At 48.2% G+C, this 18,633-nt stretch overlaps 1 pseudogene; it reads right to left on the bottom strand.

Moving 5' to 3' along the window:
• Positions 1-16,475: 16,475 nt before the first annotated feature.
• Positions 16,476-17,850, bottom strand: LOC134760609 (large ribosomal subunit protein eL21-like; annotated as a pseudogene).
• Positions 17,851-18,633: the final 783 nt, after the last annotated feature.

Here is an 18,633-nt window from a genome sequence, read left to right as displayed (position 1 = left end):
TATATATTTTTTTATTTTATATATATTTATTTATTATATATTTATTTTATATATTTATTATATATATTTATTATATATATATTATGTTGGGAGAGGTGTCCCTCATAATTAAACTAGGTTAATACAGATGATTTTATTTAACAGCTGAAATGGTTCCGTTACCTGGGAGCTTGTTTTATATTTAGTTGATCTTGGAGGATCCATCATGAACCCTCCTAGAAGTGCCCACAGTAACATGTTCCATAAGTGCTTGATGGAAAACCATGTATTTATAAGGCTCTGGTGGCAGGTAGCAGTTATGCGATGGCATGAGGAAAATCCATTTAATAGAGTTGTCCAAAAGTGCAATGGCCTGGCTTGGTAAGCTGTAAATTCTCTGTCCCTGTGAGGGGTAGAAAGTGAGGATGGAGAAGGAAGGAATATGCCAGACAGGGGTTGAACCAGATGGGCTTCTTCCAGCTGTCAGCTTCGTGACTGTGGGTACTGTCCATGTCTCCAGGATCCACCTGGGATGCCTCTGATAATGTAACCACGTACCCCCATTTTTCTTGGGCAGTTTATTCCAACAAGTGAGCTATGGTGCAGGCATTGGGCCATGCGGTATCTGTTTGACTTTCAAGGGCTTAGGTCAGCTTGGTGGAGTTCTCTGGGTCCCTCTAGAGAATCATCCAACCCAAGGATGGCCTGCAGGGTCCCACCCCACCCCTAAAGCACTTACATTCACACAAAATCCTAGAGCTGAATGTTCTCAGCAGGCTTATTCCTCATAGCCAAAAGCCAGAAACAAATCCGGAGGTTCTTTGAGGAGTGAGTGGCGAAACAGTTGGGGTCATTGTGGAAATGAAGGGAAGCCTTTGGAGAGATGTATTGGAAGAATGAACAGCACTTGGTAATGGATTGTTTATGATGTGGGGGGATACAGGCTGAAGAAACTCTCCTAGAGTCTGGAATGGGGTCCCTAGGTGAGCTGTCACACCATTTATTTAGACAGTAAGTCTGGGTCACAGCCAAGTCAAGGAAGATGACCTGGACAATAGAGTGGGATCAGTTTTAATCTGTAATGTCAAAGAGGCATTTCAGTCTGGAAATCAACTAGGCAGCTGTACATATAATTCTGAGTGGAGATAAAATCTGGAGGTTGTAAGAATAGAGTTAATAATTAATGCTTTAAATATCAATTTGGTCACCCAGAGGGCTTGGGGTTCTTTTTTTCTGGCATACCAATAAAAGAATAACAGAGTCCAGGGGTGAGTTATGACGCACTTCAGATTTTAAATCCCAAGCAGGGGTTGTAAGCGCGCTAGCAAACCTTAGGGAGGAGCATCAAGAAAGGCAGGATGAGAAGGAGAAGCATCGGCATCAGGAGCCAGGAGCAAGACGGACCCCAGAAACAAAAGGAGCCACTTACCTGGACTGCTCCTTGGACGTGGTAAATGGAAAGTGGCCATTAGATTTTCCATCATGGAACTGTCAAAAGACAAAAGTACAACAGGTTTAGTTTAAAGATCCCAATTGGCTTTATTTGCTATTCTAGAATCAGGCAACACTTCATTCCATAAAACAGACTGAGCATTCCTCCGAGCAGAGTGGGGGAGATGGGCTTTTTGGATACAAAAGGCTGAAGTGGAAGCAAAGAACAAAGCATAGATGGGTTGCCAAGTTACTTTCCTTGTAAACATTAAAGCAGAGGGGAGGGACTGCTTATCACTCTGGCTAAACCTGGCCTGTTGGGGATTTGCCTTTTATCTCTCTGTGTCCTGACTTCTCAGAAGGTCAGATCAACAACTTAGTTTTGGTTTGGAAAAGTGGAACTTTAGCGCAAGGAACTCCATTCCAGTCTGGTCTTGTTACTGAACTGAACCTGGGTCTGCTTGCCCCCTGTGGTAAAACCAAACACCCACACCGAGGTTTGCAGCAGGAGAAAGGAGGATGTTAATTTGCAGGACACCAAGCAAGGAGAATGAGGCAGCTTACGCTTCAGACCCAATCTCCTGGATGGCTTACAAGCAAGGGATTTTAAAGGCAGGAGAACAATTCAGGAAAGCAGAAGTTACAGGGAAACCATAAATCAATACAGAGGGTATACATTGGTTTGGCCCAAAAAGGTGGAAGCTCTTGAAGCAGAGGCTTACAGGTCATAGGCGGCTTCAGGATTCTTTGATTGCAGTTGGTTAAGGAAGCCAGGCTTTGTCTAAAACTGGGGGTCAGCAGAAAGAAATGTTAATGTCTGGTCTGTGGGCATGACTCTCTCCAGGCCCCTGAGAATGAAATTTACAACAAAGAGCAGCCGTGGGAGTGCAGCCCTCAGCTCCCCGACATCTGAGGTCTCTGTGATGATGGTCAGTGTTTTCCATCTGAGGTGGGTCTGGGTTTCTGAAAAACCATTCAGGGACATATGCTAAGATGTAATCTTTAGTTTCAATAGGGGACCAAACACCTTGTGGCTCTGACTTACTTGAGTGGCTATTACTTGCAGCTATTATTCCCTTCTTGCTTATCAGGCAGCTCATTTACTTCTCAAGGCCAGCTAGTTGCCTGGAATTTCCCTTGAAGGCAATCAAGATTTTCCTTTGTTTCCATGCTTGGAGGAGGCCCAGCAGGCCCCTAATAGGGGTCCATGCTCCGTCTCAGTCTGTTGGGCCTAGTGCAGAAGCTCAGTCCAAACCAATGGCCTCCTGTAAATGTATTTTACAGAAGTCAGCAGTGTCCACAGCAAGGGAGAGCAGTTTCTTGAGCAACCTGTTGGGAGACGTAAGAGTGAATGTCAGGTGAAAACACGGAAAAGATGAGTACCGACAAGTATTTACAGAGGGTCAACTCTGAAGTGGTTCCAACAAACTGGGATCTTGGAAAGCAGGTAGTGGAGGGAAAAATGGCTTCCCCTTCCCCTTCTAGGTTCTTTAGCTGGGATAGGAATTAAATTGACATAAGAAAGGCTAATAGGAGAAAAACCATTTTAATTACATCTATATGCACAGGAGTCCCCCAAACTACAGACCAGGAGAAGGGCCAGATGAATGAAGCTTAGACAGTGTCCTGAGTTACAGAAAGGAACAAGGGCTTGGGGCTTGTTGGGAATGGGCACAAGTTCTGGGAGGGTGAGGGGAGGCAATGTCTGGTGAATAAAAGGTGTCTTATTCTGCAGAGAAAAGTCTCTGGGGTAATAGAAGTTGTCTGGAACCAGCCCTCTTCCTGATACAGATACTTCACTAATGTAGATTTCTTTTATAGTTATAAATTTCTTTTACAAAAGGGCAGTTTTTCAGAGCTACTCTTGTGTCTGCAATTTCTTAGAATAACAAGATCAAAATTTGCCGAAGAAGTATATTTTGTGTTCACATATCTGGTTTTGTACTGTCATATTTTGGGGTGGTGTGTCCTGAGCCCCACCAGCAAGGGCCATGTTATAGGAATACAACTTTTAATTGACTTTTTAGAGTTGTTTTGAATTCACAGCTGAAGGGGCTTAGAGTATGCCATCCCAAAATGTGCCACTCTGACATAAAGATTATTTTGAGCTGAAGACAACTGAGACCAAGTAGACACAGGACAAACTCTCTGCCCTGCCCCCATCTACCAGAAGGGCAGGATGGCTCTTACCAGCCCAGAGGTGGCACCAGAAAAATCAACATCACAAGCACGCCAAATCAACCTTATCTGTCAGCTTCCCCCATGTATCTACCTTCCCACAACTTGTTATCCAAAGAAGCTCAAGGTCCCCTTCGTCTTTCCACTTCTCTACAAATACATTGCTCTCTCATTAGGGTGCTAATAAGCCCAAGTTCTAACCACCTTTTTGAGTTACTACTTATCACTGAGCTCTCCCATGTGTATTTGTGATGCACGAATTAATAAATGCGTTGTTTTCTCCTGGCTTTCATTGGTCTAAATTTGTGGGGCCAAGGCAATAAAGCTAAGATGGGTGGAGGAAAGATTTTTTTCTACATCTATACAGCAAAATTGAGCTGAGCGCGCAGAGAGCTCTCATATGCACCCCTCACCGGACCCGCGCGCGCACACACACACACGCACACACACACACGCACAGCCTGCCCTACTGTCCGTGTCCCGCATCAGCAGAGCGCATTTGTTACTACTGCTAAACCCACACCAACACATCATTATCACCCAAAGTCTGTGGTTCACATTAGGGTCGTTCTTGGTGTTGTATTTTCAGTGAAAAGAGCCAAACTCTGTAAAATATTTGAAGAGATTTATTCTGAGCCAAATGTGAGTGACCCAAGGTACAGTCTCAAGAGGCCCTGAGAACATGTGCCCAAAGCGGTTGTTTTACAGTTTGGTTTTATACATTTTAAGGAGACATGAGACATTAATCAGTACATGTGAGATGTACACTATTTCAGTCCAGAGAGGTGGGACAGCTCGAAGGGGGTCGGTAGGAGGAAAGCTTCCAGATCATAGGTGGATTCAAAGATTTTCTGATTGGCAATTGATTGAAACAGTTATTATCTAAAAACCTGCAATCAGTAGAAGGGAGTATCTGGGTCAAGATAAGGGGTTGTGGAGAACAAGGTTCTTACCATGTAGATGAAGTCTCATGGGGGTCGCCCTTAGAGACAATAGATGGCAAATGTTTCCTATTCAAACTTTTAAAAGGTGCTAGACTTTCAGCTAATCTCTAGAGGATTGGGAGGGCCTGGAAGGGAAAAGAGCTAGTTATGGTAATAGAGATTCTTTACAGATGCAAATTTTCCCCACAAGAGACAGCTTTGCAGGGCCATTTCAAAATATGCCAAAAAAATCCTATTTTGGGGTAAAATATTTTTATTTCCTTCTTTATCTGTCATATGATGTTATATGAGAGTCAGGTGGGAAAGTAAGCTGTGTTATATATAAGGTTAGATAAAGCCCATCCGTTGAGATGTTAGTTTCTAGGGTATGACTCTCCAGGCCCCTTAGATAGGAATTTGGGCAAGAGAGAAAAAATGTCAGTTTAGTCCTCAGTACATTCTGTGGGTTTGAACAGATGTCGAATGCCGTATCCACCACTGTCATATCATACAGAGTAGTTTCACAGTCCTGCAAATCCCCTGTGCTCTGCCTGTTCATCCCTCTCTCCCCCAACCCCTGCCAACCACTGCTCTTTTTACTGTCTCCATGGTTGTGCCTTTTTCAGAATGTGACAGAGTTGGAATCTTACAGTATGCAGCCTCTTCAGATCAGTTTCTTTCAGTTGTAATACGCATTGAAGGTTCTTTCATGCAGCTCAATAGTGTTTGGCAGAAACTCAAAGGCAGGGAGAGGAATGGGAAATCTGTGTGGTGGAAAAGGGGAAGAGGAGTCCTGATGGGGTTGCCAGCTGCTTGAGGAAGCCAGAGGTGGCTGCTAGTGAAGTGGCCTCATTGTCTGGGGTGACATCCAAGGTTCCTTGTCTCACAGCCACAGAGATCAAGGGCGCGGACACACAAAGGGTGAGGTTAAGAGTGGAAATTTAATAGGTGAAAGAAAGAGAATAGCTCTCTGCTACAGAGAGGGGTCCCGGAAAAATAGGTTGCTGATGCACAGTGAAATGCAAAGATTTTTATAGATGAGCTAGTGGGGAGCAGTGTCTGATCTACATCAGGTGCGAAAAAAGTTAGGACCAGGTGTGCCATCTGCATAGGGCATGAATCTCTGGACGCCCCCACGTCAATCTTTTATTACACAGGTGAGTAGCTACTCCATGTTGCTTATTTCTTTCTTACTGTGCATGTGTTAACAACAACAAAAAAAAAATTAGGGAAGGTGAATTCCCCATGGTGGACATGCCTGGCCCCAGGTAGTCCCATTTATCAGTGCGGCTGCAGGCCTCCCCCCAGGCAAGCTTCCAGCTTCCTTATCTATGTTTGCAGCTCCATCTTTCAGGCTGCTCTTTGTTAGAAAGAAATGATTTCTTGGGCTGTTTTTTGTTAGAAGTTCTGCCAAGGACTCTTTTGCCCTATCTGCCTAAACAATTTATTTTCATCTCCTGTATCACTGGAAGAGGGGATCCTACCTGACTGGTAAGAGGGTGCCTATTTGGTTCTCCCTGTTGGTCCTAAGTTGGAAGCAAGGGCAAAAAGGAGGGAAGCCGTCAGTGCAGTCCTGACCATTAGGGTTGCTGTATGCAGTTTCCAGCTGGTTGCTTCACAAACTGTGGGTCAGAGCGTCACCAGGCTCTTGGGTGGATTTTTTAAATCCCACGGACTGAAACCCTTCTTTATTATCTCCAGTCACTTGAACATCTTTCTTTGATAGAGACAGTTTATACTACTACTACTACAATTACTATTTATAATGGTAATAATTACAATAATGATGAATCCCAGCAAGGACCAAATAATTATAATTACTGATTTAATATTTATACATAAATATTTACTAAAATATATCATGTATATATTACATATATTTGTACCATGACATTTATAGTATCTACATAAGTGTATATTATTTGTGTATTTATGACAATTTATATTTATAAATTACATAATAAAAAGAAGAATATTATTACTACTACTATAAGCCTCAGGACTCTCCCCCACCCCCCACCATAACCTAATATCCCCTTTAGCCATCCGGCCACCCAATCCCACGTTGCCCGCGCTGGTCGAGCTTGCTATATATAAAGGTGGCCGCCAGGTGTCGCCAGACAACCAGCCTGAAAGCCAGCCGGACGGATCCGGATCGCGGGCGGGCGGGTAGGAGGCCAGGCCTCGTCAGGGTCCACCTCGGGTCGCATTCCCACCTCGGGGCTCCCTGGCAGGCATGAGTGGAACCGTGAGATCCCTGGCAGCCAAAAGAAGCGTTGGAAAATTTGGGGGGAAGCGCCCTAGGCCAGGGACAGCTGCCGGGCAGGGGACAGACTCCCCAGCGCCTCCTGGGCCAGCTCCCCACCCAGAGTGGACTTCAAAATTCACCGGGGTCGACCTACCTCAGCCTCCCCAGGGGCATTTAGAAATTTCTGCGGACGGAAAGCCCCTCCTGCATCCTCTTCAGAAGTATAACTGTTTATGTCTAATCACTATTTATGTAGATTTATTATTTATAAAGTATAATTTATACTTATAATTCTATAAATGTATATTATTTATATTGACATAGTTTTAAAATGTAAATAAATTATTATTTGTTTGTAATACTTGCTTATAACAATTACTATTGCTACATAAACCTCAGGTTCCCCCATCCCCCTACCCTTACCCTCCCCTCCTCACCTCCCCACAGGACTCCCCCCACGCCCTTCTCCCCTCGCCTTGCCCCCTTCTCCTCTCCCAAATTCTAGTTGCCCATCTGCTGGGTTGGGCTGCTGGTCGATCTGATCAACTTTCTGAGACTACATCAAAACTGCAGAAATGAGGCTGATCGACCCAGCAACTCTAACAAAGATCATCCATCGGACATCTGGTCGCCCCTCTATCTCAGAGCCAGAGGCTGTACGCTCTTCCCCGGTGGGGAGGGTGGGGACCCAAAGTCCAACCACAAGATCCCATTATGCGAGCCACGGCTAAATCCACTGCGCCTTCCCCGTTTTTCTCGTACTGCCCAAGCCAGACTCCACCTCCAAGATAAGACTCGGAAAAAGGTGTGGAGCTCAAGTCGGATGACCACGACCCACGCGTGGCCATGGACTGGCCCATGTTACCCTTCGCAGTCCTCCTGGAACAGCCGGGCCGGTCCTCACCTCCGGGGCGGGGCTTGGAGATAATGGGTGTAATGGAAGGCCTGAGGACCTGGCCCCACGCCAGTCGGCGTCCGGGTGGGGTACCCCATCCCCCGTTCACACTCTTGGAAGGCCCAGCGATTCCCGCGTGTACTAATTGACCCGCTCAGGCCACAGCACGCCGAGCTCAAGAGCGCGCCTCTAACGCTGACCCGCAGGTTTAATCTCCGACGAAAGGACGAAGAGTACACCCGGCAAAGCGAGGCTCATCCTGCCAGTGCTGCCAGTCCCCGTGAACTCTGCACCGCGCCCTGTGGCCAAATCCCCTTTCTTGCCGGCTTCGCCAGAGCGCCAGAGAGAAAACCTTAACAGTGAAGCCAGGTGGCGCCCGACAGCCGGCGCCAGCGGCCGCGGATCAGACCCGCATCTACGGCGGGCGAGGCCTCTCCTAGTACCTGACCAACTGGGATCGCGTTTCTCGGCCGGGGACGGGTGGAGGAGCTCCCAGTTGGCACCGCCTGGAATGGCGCGACCCCGCAGCCGAAGGAGACTTGAAAATTTTTCCTAACCACCGTTCCGCTCCGAGGGACTGCTACCTGCGAGGACAGACCTCCCACGCGGCTCCGGGCTGGGCGATCTTCCGCGGGAACCGAGAACGTTTCCGGAGACCCCCGCAGGCCGGGGCCCTGCCTCGGCTTCCCAGCGCAGCGGGGTCCCGGGCTCCTCGCGGTTTAGAAAGTTTTGCGGGGCTCTGGCAGCGGGAGAGACCGTGAAGTTGAAACCGTGAAAGGGAGAACATGGGTGAATCACTTTTATTCTGTCTTTTCGGAATGGGGAAGCCTTTCTAAAGCATAAAATAAACCCAGAAGCCATCAAGGAAATGATTGATCAGCTTGACAACATAAAGTTTGAACAAAATACACAAGCAAAGTCAAAAGATAACAAATGAGTGTGGGGATCGCTTATGCATAAGATAAGAATATTGATTTCATTCACAGTAGCCAAGATACGGAAGCATCTACCAGTGAGTGAACGGATAAAGAAAATGTGGTGTATGTACACCACGGGGTACTGTCCCGCCTTTGAATAAAAGGAAATCCTGCCATTGGCGACAACATGGATGAACATGGAGGCCATTGTACTAAGCAAAGTAAGCCAGGCACAGAAACAAATACCACCTGGTCTCTCCTGTATGCGGAATCTGAAAATAGTTGAACTCATAGAAACGGAGAGTAGAACGGTGGCTACCTGAGGCCGGGGGAAGGGCAGGCGGGGGGAGATGTTGGTCAAAGGGTACAAGGATTCAGTTAGACAAGAGGAATACGTTTTAGTGATCCACATGACACGGTGAATGTAGTTAATGCATTTTATATGTCAAAATTCCTTAAATAGTAGATTTTAAATATTCTCACCACAAAAAAATAGATGTGTTGGTGATGGATATCTTAATTAGCTTAAAGTAATTGTTCCACCAATGTGTACATATATCAAAACATCACATTGTATCCCATGAATATATACAATTATGATTTGTCAATTAAAAATAAACTTTAAAAAATCTTTTAAAAATATTTCAGCATTATTTACTATAATAACAAAAAAACTGGGGTGGGGGATAATAGCCATTGATTAAGAGGGGTCGGGTTAAATAAACTCCAGTACATCCACACCGTACACTGTGTGAATTTGTTTTGTTTGTTTTAGATGAGATAAATGTTGATGATGAAATGTTAAATGAAGAATTTAAAACAAGTATTAAGTTACCCCTATTTCAACACATTAAATAGCTAGTAAAGACCGTGTGGTGTGGACAGAGGGAGATGATCTACAGAACAGAAAAGAGACCAAAACAAATGCACCCAGCTGGTTTTTGACAAGCATGCAAAAGCACCTCGTGGGAGGAAAGGTAGCCTTTCCATCAAATGGGAGTAGGGCAATTGCACATCACAGGCACAGCAAACAAGCAGGCAAACCAAAACCCTTGACCTACACACTATCAACTTTAGAATCCCAAGCCCCCACCAAATGAATGGACCCCCTCTTGGCCAAGGGGACCTCAGGAAAATCTTAAAAGTTTAGTTCTAGTCATGATGGGGTGGGAGGTCAAACATGCCTCATTATACCCCCTGCCTTTTGGGGTTTAGACCAGCATTAATGTTAACATAGAGATCAGAAGACTGAGAGAACAGACTCTGAGGCAATAAAATACCAAATTATAAACGGGACCTAAGGCCATGCCAGGCAAGGGTTAAGTCACTAACCCTACGCCTAAAGAATAAACTGTGTTCTAAGGACCACAAGGCTTTTCTTTTTCTCTAGCAGCTAAACAACCACTGGCCTCGAGATAGACAAGATTAAAACAATTTCCAGCTCCACCACCCACTGACTTACTGAACCCCTGCTCTACCAGCCATAACTTCCTGATAAGACCACCAACCGTGGATTGTCTTTGGCTGGTTTACAGAGGCTGCACGCTTGTGTGCCTTCATGCCCTGAAAAGACCTGTTGAAATATAGGACCTAACTGTAATACATTTAAATGTTAAGTCTCCACCCCAAAGTGAACATGGTCATATGCTACATGCATGTCTGTTCAATATGCATGTGTCAGGACCACCTTCATGAATATTCATAGCTCCTCCTATAACCTGTTGAATATGTATGTTTAGCCAACCTGCCCAGCATAAAGCTCCTACCCTAACCCCTCCTCCTTCAAAGTGCCTGTTTCTGGTCCCTTGGCTGAGCTGGCCACCTTGAAGGCTGTAATCCTTATGAGAAATAAAGTCTCCTCATGTTTCTAAATGGATAAATTGTGGGGTTCTACCCTCACACCTCATGCAAACCTTAACTCCAAATGGATCACATATTTCAATGTAAAATGTAAAACTATAAAATTTTAGGAAAAAAATTCTTAGAGAAAATTGGGATCTAGGCTAAAAAAGGAGATTTTATACTTGACATCAAAAGCATGATTCATAAAGAGAGATGGATAAATTGGAAGTCATCAAAATTAAAACCCTAGGCTCTGTGAAAAGTCCTCTTCCCCCCCCCCTCCCCGAGATGGAGTCTGGCTCTGTCACCCAGGCTGGAGTGCAGTGATGCAATCTCAGCTCAGTGCAACCTCCTCCTCCCGGGTTCAAGCGATTCTCCTGCCTCAGCCTCCAAGTAGCTGGGACTACAGGTGTGCACCACCACTCCCAGCTAATTTTTGTATTTTTGGAATGGACGGGGTTTCACCATATTGGTCAGGCTGGTTTTGAACTCCTGACCTCGTGATCTGCCTGCCTTGGCCTCCCAAAGTGCTGGGATTACAGGCGTGAGCCACCACACCCAGCTGAAAGGTCCTTTTAAGAGGAGGAAAACAAATTATAGATCAGAAGAATATATTTACAAACCATATATTCTACAGGAATGTGTAAGAAAAATGCAAAATGCAATGGTATTTTTCTTCAAAATCCAATTACAAAATTGATGAAAGACCTGTTAAAGTATGCCCCCTGCAGAAAGACAAAATGACTCCCAGGAGTCTAACTGAGGTGCTCAAAGTTAAAATGGAACCAGGCAGCCGTAGCTGGGTGACAGAGCCTTCATGTACTCTGTGTTCTCAGAAAGATGTTATAAAAGTATCACAAGACCTCCCTTCCACAACCAAACCAAACCAGTTCCAGTTGTCAGTGCCAAAATAACTGTAGCCTGAGCACCGTTTCCCTGGACCCATGACAGCCATTTATAAGAAATTTCTTTTTTTTTTTTTAGTATTTATTGATGATTCTTGGGTGTTTCTTGGAGAGGGGGATATGGGAGGGTCATAGGATAATAGTGGAGAGAAGGTCAGGAGATAAACACATGAACAAAGGTCTCTGGTTTTCCTAGGCAGAGGACCCTGCGGCCTTCTGCAGTGTTTGTGCCCCTGGGTACTTGAGATTAGGGAGTGGTGATGACTCTTAAAGAGCATGCTGCCTTCAAGCATCCGTTTAACAAAGCACATCTTGCACCGCCCTTAATCCATTTAACCCTGAGTTGACACAGCACATGTTTCAGAGAGCACGGGGCTGGGGACAAGGCCATAGATCAACTGCATCCCAAGGCAGAAGAACTTCTCCTAGTCAGAACAAAATGGAGTCTCCCATGCCCACCTCTTTCTACACAGACACAGCAACAATCTGATCTCTCCTTCCTTTCCCCACACTTCCCCCCTTCTTTTCAACAAAACCGCCATCATCCTCATGGCCCACTCCCGATGGTCGCTGTCTCTTCGGAGCTGTTGGGTACACCTCCCAGACAGGGCGGCCGGGCAGAGGCGCTCCTCACTTCCCAGACGGGGCCGCGGGGCAGAGGCGCTCCTCACTTCCTCCCAGCCGGGGTGGCAGCCAGGCAGAGGCGCTCCTCACCTCCCAGACGGGGCGGCCGGGCAGAGGCGCTCCTCACCTCCCAGACAGGGCGGCCGGGCAGAGGCGCTCGTCACTTCCCAGATGGGGCGGCCGGGCAGAGGGGCTCCTCACATCCCAGACGATGGGCGACCAGGCAGAGACGCTCCTCACTTCCTAGACGGGGTGGCGGCGGGGCAGAGGCTGTAATCTTAGCACTTTAAGAGGCCAAGGCAGGAGGCTGGTAGGTGGAGGTTGTAGCGAGCCGAGATCACGCCACTGCACTCCAGCCTGAGCACCAGTGAGCACTGAGTGAGCGAGACTCCGTCTGCAATCCCAGCACCTCGGGAGGCCGAGGCAGGCAGATCACTCGAGGCCAGGAGCTGGAGACCAGCCCGGTCAACACGGCGAAACCCTGTCTCCACCAAAAACACAAAAACCATTCAGGCGTGGCGGCGCGCGCCTGCAATCCCAGGCACTCGGCACGCCGAGGCAGGAGAGTCACAGGAGCCCGAGGCAGGGAGGTTGCAGCGAGCCGAGATCACGGCAGCACAGTCCAGCTTCGGCAACAGAGGGAGACCGAAAAAAGAAGGAGAGGGAGACCGAAGAAAGGGGAGAGGGAGAGGGAGAGGGAGAGGAGGGAGAGGAGGGAGAGGGAGAGGAGGGAGAGGGAGAGGAGGGAGAGGGAGAGGAGAGGGAGAGGGAGACGGAGAGGAGGGAGAGGGAGAGGAGGGAGAGGGAGAGGAGGGAGAGGGAGAGGAGGGAGAGGGAGAGGAGGGAGAGGGAGAGGAGGGAGAGGAGGGAGAGGGAGAGGGAGAGGAGGGAGAGGGAGAGGAGGGAGAGGAGGGAGAGGGAGAGGGAGAGGAGGGAGAGGGAGAGGAGGGAGAGGGAGAGGAGGGAGAGGGAGAGGGAGAGGAGGGAGAGGGAGAGGAGGGAGAGGGAGAGGAGGGAGAGGGAGAGGAGGGACAGGGAGAGGAGGGAGAGGGAGAGGGAGAGGAGGGACAGGGAGAGGAGGGAGAGGGAGAGGGAGAGGAGGGACAGGGAGAGGAGGGAGAGGGAGAGGAGGGAGAGGGAGAGGAGGGAGAGGGAGAGGAGGGAGAGGGAGAGGGAGAGGAAGAGGAGCTATAAGAAATTTCTGACAGTCTTCTGCTTAAGGCTTAAAGAACAACAAGTCAGAACTCCCCTGCCCCGACTAATCAGGACTCAACTGCATCAATCAGGGTTCACCTGTATCGACTAATCAGGATTCAGCTACATCCACCGATCAGGACAGCATGAGTTTCAGTCCTTCATTTACATAAATGAAAGTAGTTGGAAACCTGGAAAGAAACTTTTACCATAGAACCCAAACCCTTTCTTAGTTTTCTAGAACTTACTTTCCTTTTACACCGAAGGCTGCAACTTCCCCATTTACAAACTGTTCACTGAAATAAAGTCACTTTCCACATTCCTTTTCAGAAAACTTAGTTCACAGACATGAACTAGCATTTCACTGAGCAGGATGTACAGATGGCAAGTCGGCACATGAGAAGACGTTAGCCTTTTGTGGGAGTATAAATTAATATCATGGTGAGACGTCATGACACATCCATCAAATGCCTTCAACAAAATATAGGAACAGCATTAAATGCGGGCGAGGCTGTGGAGGAATGGGCTTTCTCACACATTGCTGGTGGTAAGGTAATATTGTACTGCCACTCTGGAAAACAGTGTGGCAGTTTCAAAAAAGAAAACAGCAACAACAAAAACGTGCAAGTGAAGTGTTGCAGAAAATGCTACCCCAAAATATGCCACTTTAGCATAAGGGTTATTTTGAGCTAAAGGCACTTGAAAAACAGCAGACACAAGGAAGATGCCCTGACCTCCCCTTTTTCTTCCTGAAAGTAGGAAGTGAATCTCCCATGGGAAAGGCGCCCTCCCTGTACCAGGAGGAAGGAAGCCATTCTTAGCACCAGAGGCAGGGAGTTGGGGCCGAGGGGAATCTGTATGAACAAATCTCATTAAACTAACCCTCATCTGCCTCGTCACTTCTCCACGATGAACTGCCCTATCCCAGACCCCATTGTCTCACACATTTTCAAAACTTACTCTTTGTCCAACCTAGTATATAAGCGTTCAGGACTAACTGCTTCTTCTGATCTCTTCCTACAGGGTTCCATTTACATGTGCAAATCTGTGTGCTTTTCTCCTGTTAATGTGTTTTATGTCCACTTACCTCTTAGGCCCAGCCAGAGACACTAACAGCAGAGGTAAAGTTTTGCTTCCCCTGCATAAGGACCATGTAACCCAGCAACCAAACCCCTGGGCATTCACCCCAGAGACACGGGAAATTGCTGTGCGTGAAGGGTTGATTCAGCACCTCTGGGGCGGAGGACTCCCCCTGACCTCTGACCCTGGGCTACAGCAGGAATTAGAATATTTCCCAGCCTGAAACTCCTCTTTCCTTAACTTCAGTCAACCAGACACCCTTTGTGGATGGAAAAATCTCATTCAGTGTTTTTATAACAATAACAAATAATAATGGTAATCATTGCAATAACGATGAACAACAGCAACAATAACTATTATTATTATTAACCTTAGGGGATGAAAGGGTAGGGTACAGACCTCCGCACATGCTCCTGGAGAATGACCACCTACTCCTGCTGGGTCCCAGGGTGGGCTGGAGTCAGAGCCCCAGGTTTGCACATGCAACATGTTCTGTGAAGGCAAGGGGCGAGCAGCAGGAGGAAAGGAAAGTTGCCCTAAGAGGGTGTGGCAGGCCAGTGAGGACCGTGGGAGGGGAAATGGGGGAGGGGCGCGCAGGGAGAGGGACCCAGGTCGGGCACCCGCTGCCTGGTCAGTGAGCTGCCAAAGCTTCCTCCACAAGTGCTGGACTCCTTGTCCATGCCTGCCTACCTGGACCCAGGCCAGCAAACTGCAGGCACCAGCTCATGGTGCACAGAAGTATGCACTCCGGATGAATCGCACACCTCAATGTTAAACGTAAAAGAGAAAACTTCAGTAGAGAATGCTAAGCGTTTGTGTCCCCTGGAGAAATGGTCTTCAGTGTGGCACAGCAGAAACCCAGGTGGTCAGCAGCCCCAACTGGTGTGGTGCCAGGGAAGAACGCTGACTTGTTAGAGCAGCCTGGAGTTCTGCCTGCTGCCATCCACCGCGGCGGCCTCTGCATCTGCAGGGTAAGGCCTTCAGGTTTAGCACCGCAAACCCAGGCACTTGGAGTCTGTTGGGCCAGTATCGCTGCTCAGGTGCAGATGAGCCAGCTGACTTCATCTGAATTGTAGCTGCCAGCCTTCGTGAGAAATGGGGGCACTGCTGGGACCGGCCGGCTGGGGCCTCGGGTGCACCATTTCTGCTTGAACACATGTCCCCCAGGCACTTGGGGCCCCCAACCCCCAAAGCGACCACGAGGTGCTGGGCCTCCCTCTGGCTAGGGGGAGCAAGGAGACAGCGAGTGTGGCAGCCAGGACTGGGCCTCAGTGCTCCCAGGGGGTGGGGGTGTGACAGGTGGCATCAGGCCAGGTCCATGGGGAAGGTTTGTAGGACTGGGGCTGGGGGCTAGCCTTGAGTCCTGAGCCACCCACCAGTGGCAAACTGCAGTTTTGAAGAGTTTGACCCTCCAGCACCTCTCTAAGGCAGCTAGGCTGGGACAGGACTGGCAACAGCAGCACCAATGCCTGTGTGTCCTGAGCAGGGGGTGCTGCACTCACAGGCTCCAACCAGCAATGTCATTAATGTTTTTCTCCACTGTGAGGATCATGCAAACCCTATCAGTTTCATTCCAATGTTTTTTGAAAAACATACTTGACCACAGAGCCGGGAGTTTTGACAGGTAGGCTTTAGGAGCTTTGTCACCACTGCCAGGACACAGGGACCTCCCAACAAGGTGCTCAGGGACCTGTGGGGCCCGGAGGCCAGGGGGCTGGGAGGGCCTGGAGTGGCCGGCAGGGAGGCCTCAGAGCCATGCCTCCTCCTCCCCTAGTCACCCCAGCAGACCTTCCCCTGAGAAGCAGCAGACCAGGGAGGGGGCATCTGTCATTCTCTGCCTGTCACTTTCTTCTCCACTCCACCACTTATGCATTTAACACAGAAAGTGCATGAGGCCATGCCTTCTGCAGTCAGCCACAGCCACTGCTCCATCCAAGGACTCTGCACCAAAGGCCAGCAGGACGCCCTGGGTTTCCTGCAGGGGCTAAGCCATGCACGGGTCCTGGTGCAGTCAGGGACCCAAGGCAGTGAGAAAGGTTCAGCCTGGAGGCTGTGGTTAGACATAGGTCCTCGAGGGTCCCTTTAAGGTCTCAACCCTAGGATCCCGTGGGGTCCCGTTGCTGTGGTTCAAATTTCTCAGTCTCCTTTGATTTTGCTGGTTTTGACTCTTTACAGATTATTTCCTTTTGGGTTTTCTCTACTTCCTTTTTTTTTTTTTTTTTTTTTTTTTACAGCCCAGAGGTCCTTTATTTTTATTCTTTTTTTTAACACCTATTATGCCATGAATTCATAGGGAAGAGGTTCCAGCAGCTCAGGCTCCTTCCCATTGATTCTCACAAAGTGTGCTTTTCTGGGTAGAGCAGGCTGGCACTTTAGTTGAACCCAGGTACATTTCTCTTTGGCTTCTTTCTTTTTCTGATCATTTTCCTTCACGCATTTCAGGAAGCTATCTTGGCTCTTAGAGTGCTTAATGTGCTCAATATGCACATTAATTGTCTTGGCAAGAATCTTGCCCTTAACTTGTTTGTTTACAACAATGCCAACAGCATGCTGGGTAACATTGTAGACTCTTCCAGTTTTGCCATGGTAACACTTGTGGAGCATTCCTTTTTGAACAGTACCCATTCCCTTGATGTCTACAATATCACCTTTCTTATAGATTCGCATATACGTGGCCAAAGGAACAACTCATGTTTTCTAAAAGGCCTAGAGAACATATATCAGGTGCCTCTCCTCTTTCCCTTTGTGTTCGTCATTTTGGGGAATTACTGGAAGATGGCAGTTCCAGCCGAAAGGTGGGTTTTCTCTACTTCTAAAGAATTTTTTGTTGTAATTATTTCAGACACTGCCTGAGGATTGAGACTTTACAGTTTTCAAGAGTTATGGTTTTCAATACATCTTTATGTTCCCTCGTCCTATTCTCCTAGAAGTTGGCTCTGTGCTGTTAGCTGCCTCCACACATGTGCCCTTCATTTGTTAGGACTCAAGTGTCATATCTGAAATGGGGGCTAGCAAGGTAGATCTGCAAGACCCATCCCTTGGTTGCAGTAGCAAGCCCTGGAGTGGCCCAGCAGGTGCTGATAAGCTGACCTGTGAGAGACTCAATATACGATGACAGTGGCCAGACTACATAAAAAATCAAACTCTGAGCCACAACCAGCCCCAAAGCCAGCCTGAGATCTGTAGCAACAGCCCAGGAAGCCAGCCCGCTAGAAGTCAGATGTGCAGGAAGCCAGCCCACTAGAAATCAGACATGCAGGAAGCCAGCCCGCTATCTCCAGTCAATCCAGGGAGCCTAACACCGCCCTGTAACAACCAGCCCAAAACAGCCAGAACTTGACTAATAACAGCCTCCTTAATTTTTGTCCCCGCTTCCAACTTAGAACCAACCAGAAAAAGTGAAATCTGCTGCCCTAACCGACCACACAGGAGGCCCCGTTTCGGTCAGCCACCCCAGCTTCCCCAAGCCAATAGCCTCCACTCGGAGTGCACCTGGAGCCTCCTCTTTTTCCACTGTGAACCTTTCCCATCCTCTGCCTGCCTGGAAATTTCTACCAAAATGCAACTGGCGATGGCTGACTCCCTTGCTGGGGCCTTTGCGTCTCTCATTTGAGTTGTCTTTGTTTATCCCCATGCTGCTTCCCATGCTACTACGATGGGCATTTCCTGCCCATCCACGAAGATTTCACGTGCGTGCCTGGGGTGGCAGCATGCCCAGGTGCATTTCTCCTGCCTCCTCCTTCTCTCTTTATCCCGCAGTCTTCCTCCTCACCCAGCTAGCCACAGGTGTCCACATGGAGTACAGTCTGAGGAGAGAGCAGGGTCAAACACAGCCAGGTTCTAGGTGGAGCTGAGTGGTGTTTGACAGGTGCCAGGTGCTCCCCCAGATGGATCTTTACATCATAAAAATGATTTTGTGCTTGAGGATGTTGCTTCAGATCCACCAAGCATAAAGTCACCACCTGAAATTAGGAAGAAAACATCCAATAAAGAGACCTTCACTCCAGCATCCCTCTCCCTATCTGCCTTCTGAAGCTCCTGCAGCAAGCCCGCAGATGGGTTCAGAAAGCGTTTCCAAGAGGAGCACCACACAGCTCTAACACAAACACACACACAGACACACATACACACACAGAGTCAACATGAGGGTAAGAATGAGGAGAGTGATGGCTGCGGTGTCTGAGAGAATCTGGTCTCGAGGATTAAGGGAAGGCTCCCCAGGCGAGTGGGAAAGGTGAGCAGTGTTCGGTCTCTCAGAAGCGTGGACGGAAGTGTCGTCCAGGCAGAAGACAAAAGCACAAGGCTTGAAGCCGGAGCAAACAGCTTCCATATGCAGCAGCGCAAATGGCAGGTGCTTCTATGGCAAATCCAAGAGTGAGGCAGGAGGGGTCAGGGCCTAGCATGCCAGGCCAGTGAC

Source organism: Pongo abelii, chromosome 19 (assembly GCF_028885655.2).
Source record: "Pongo abelii isolate AG06213 chromosome 19, NHGRI_mPonAbe1-v2.0_pri, whole genome shotgun sequence".
NCBI lineage: Eukaryota > Metazoa > Chordata > Mammalia > Primates > Hominidae > Pongo > Pongo abelii.
The sequence above is the reverse complement of the archived record's forward strand: the minus strand, read 5'-3'. Positions and strand labels throughout refer to the sequence as shown.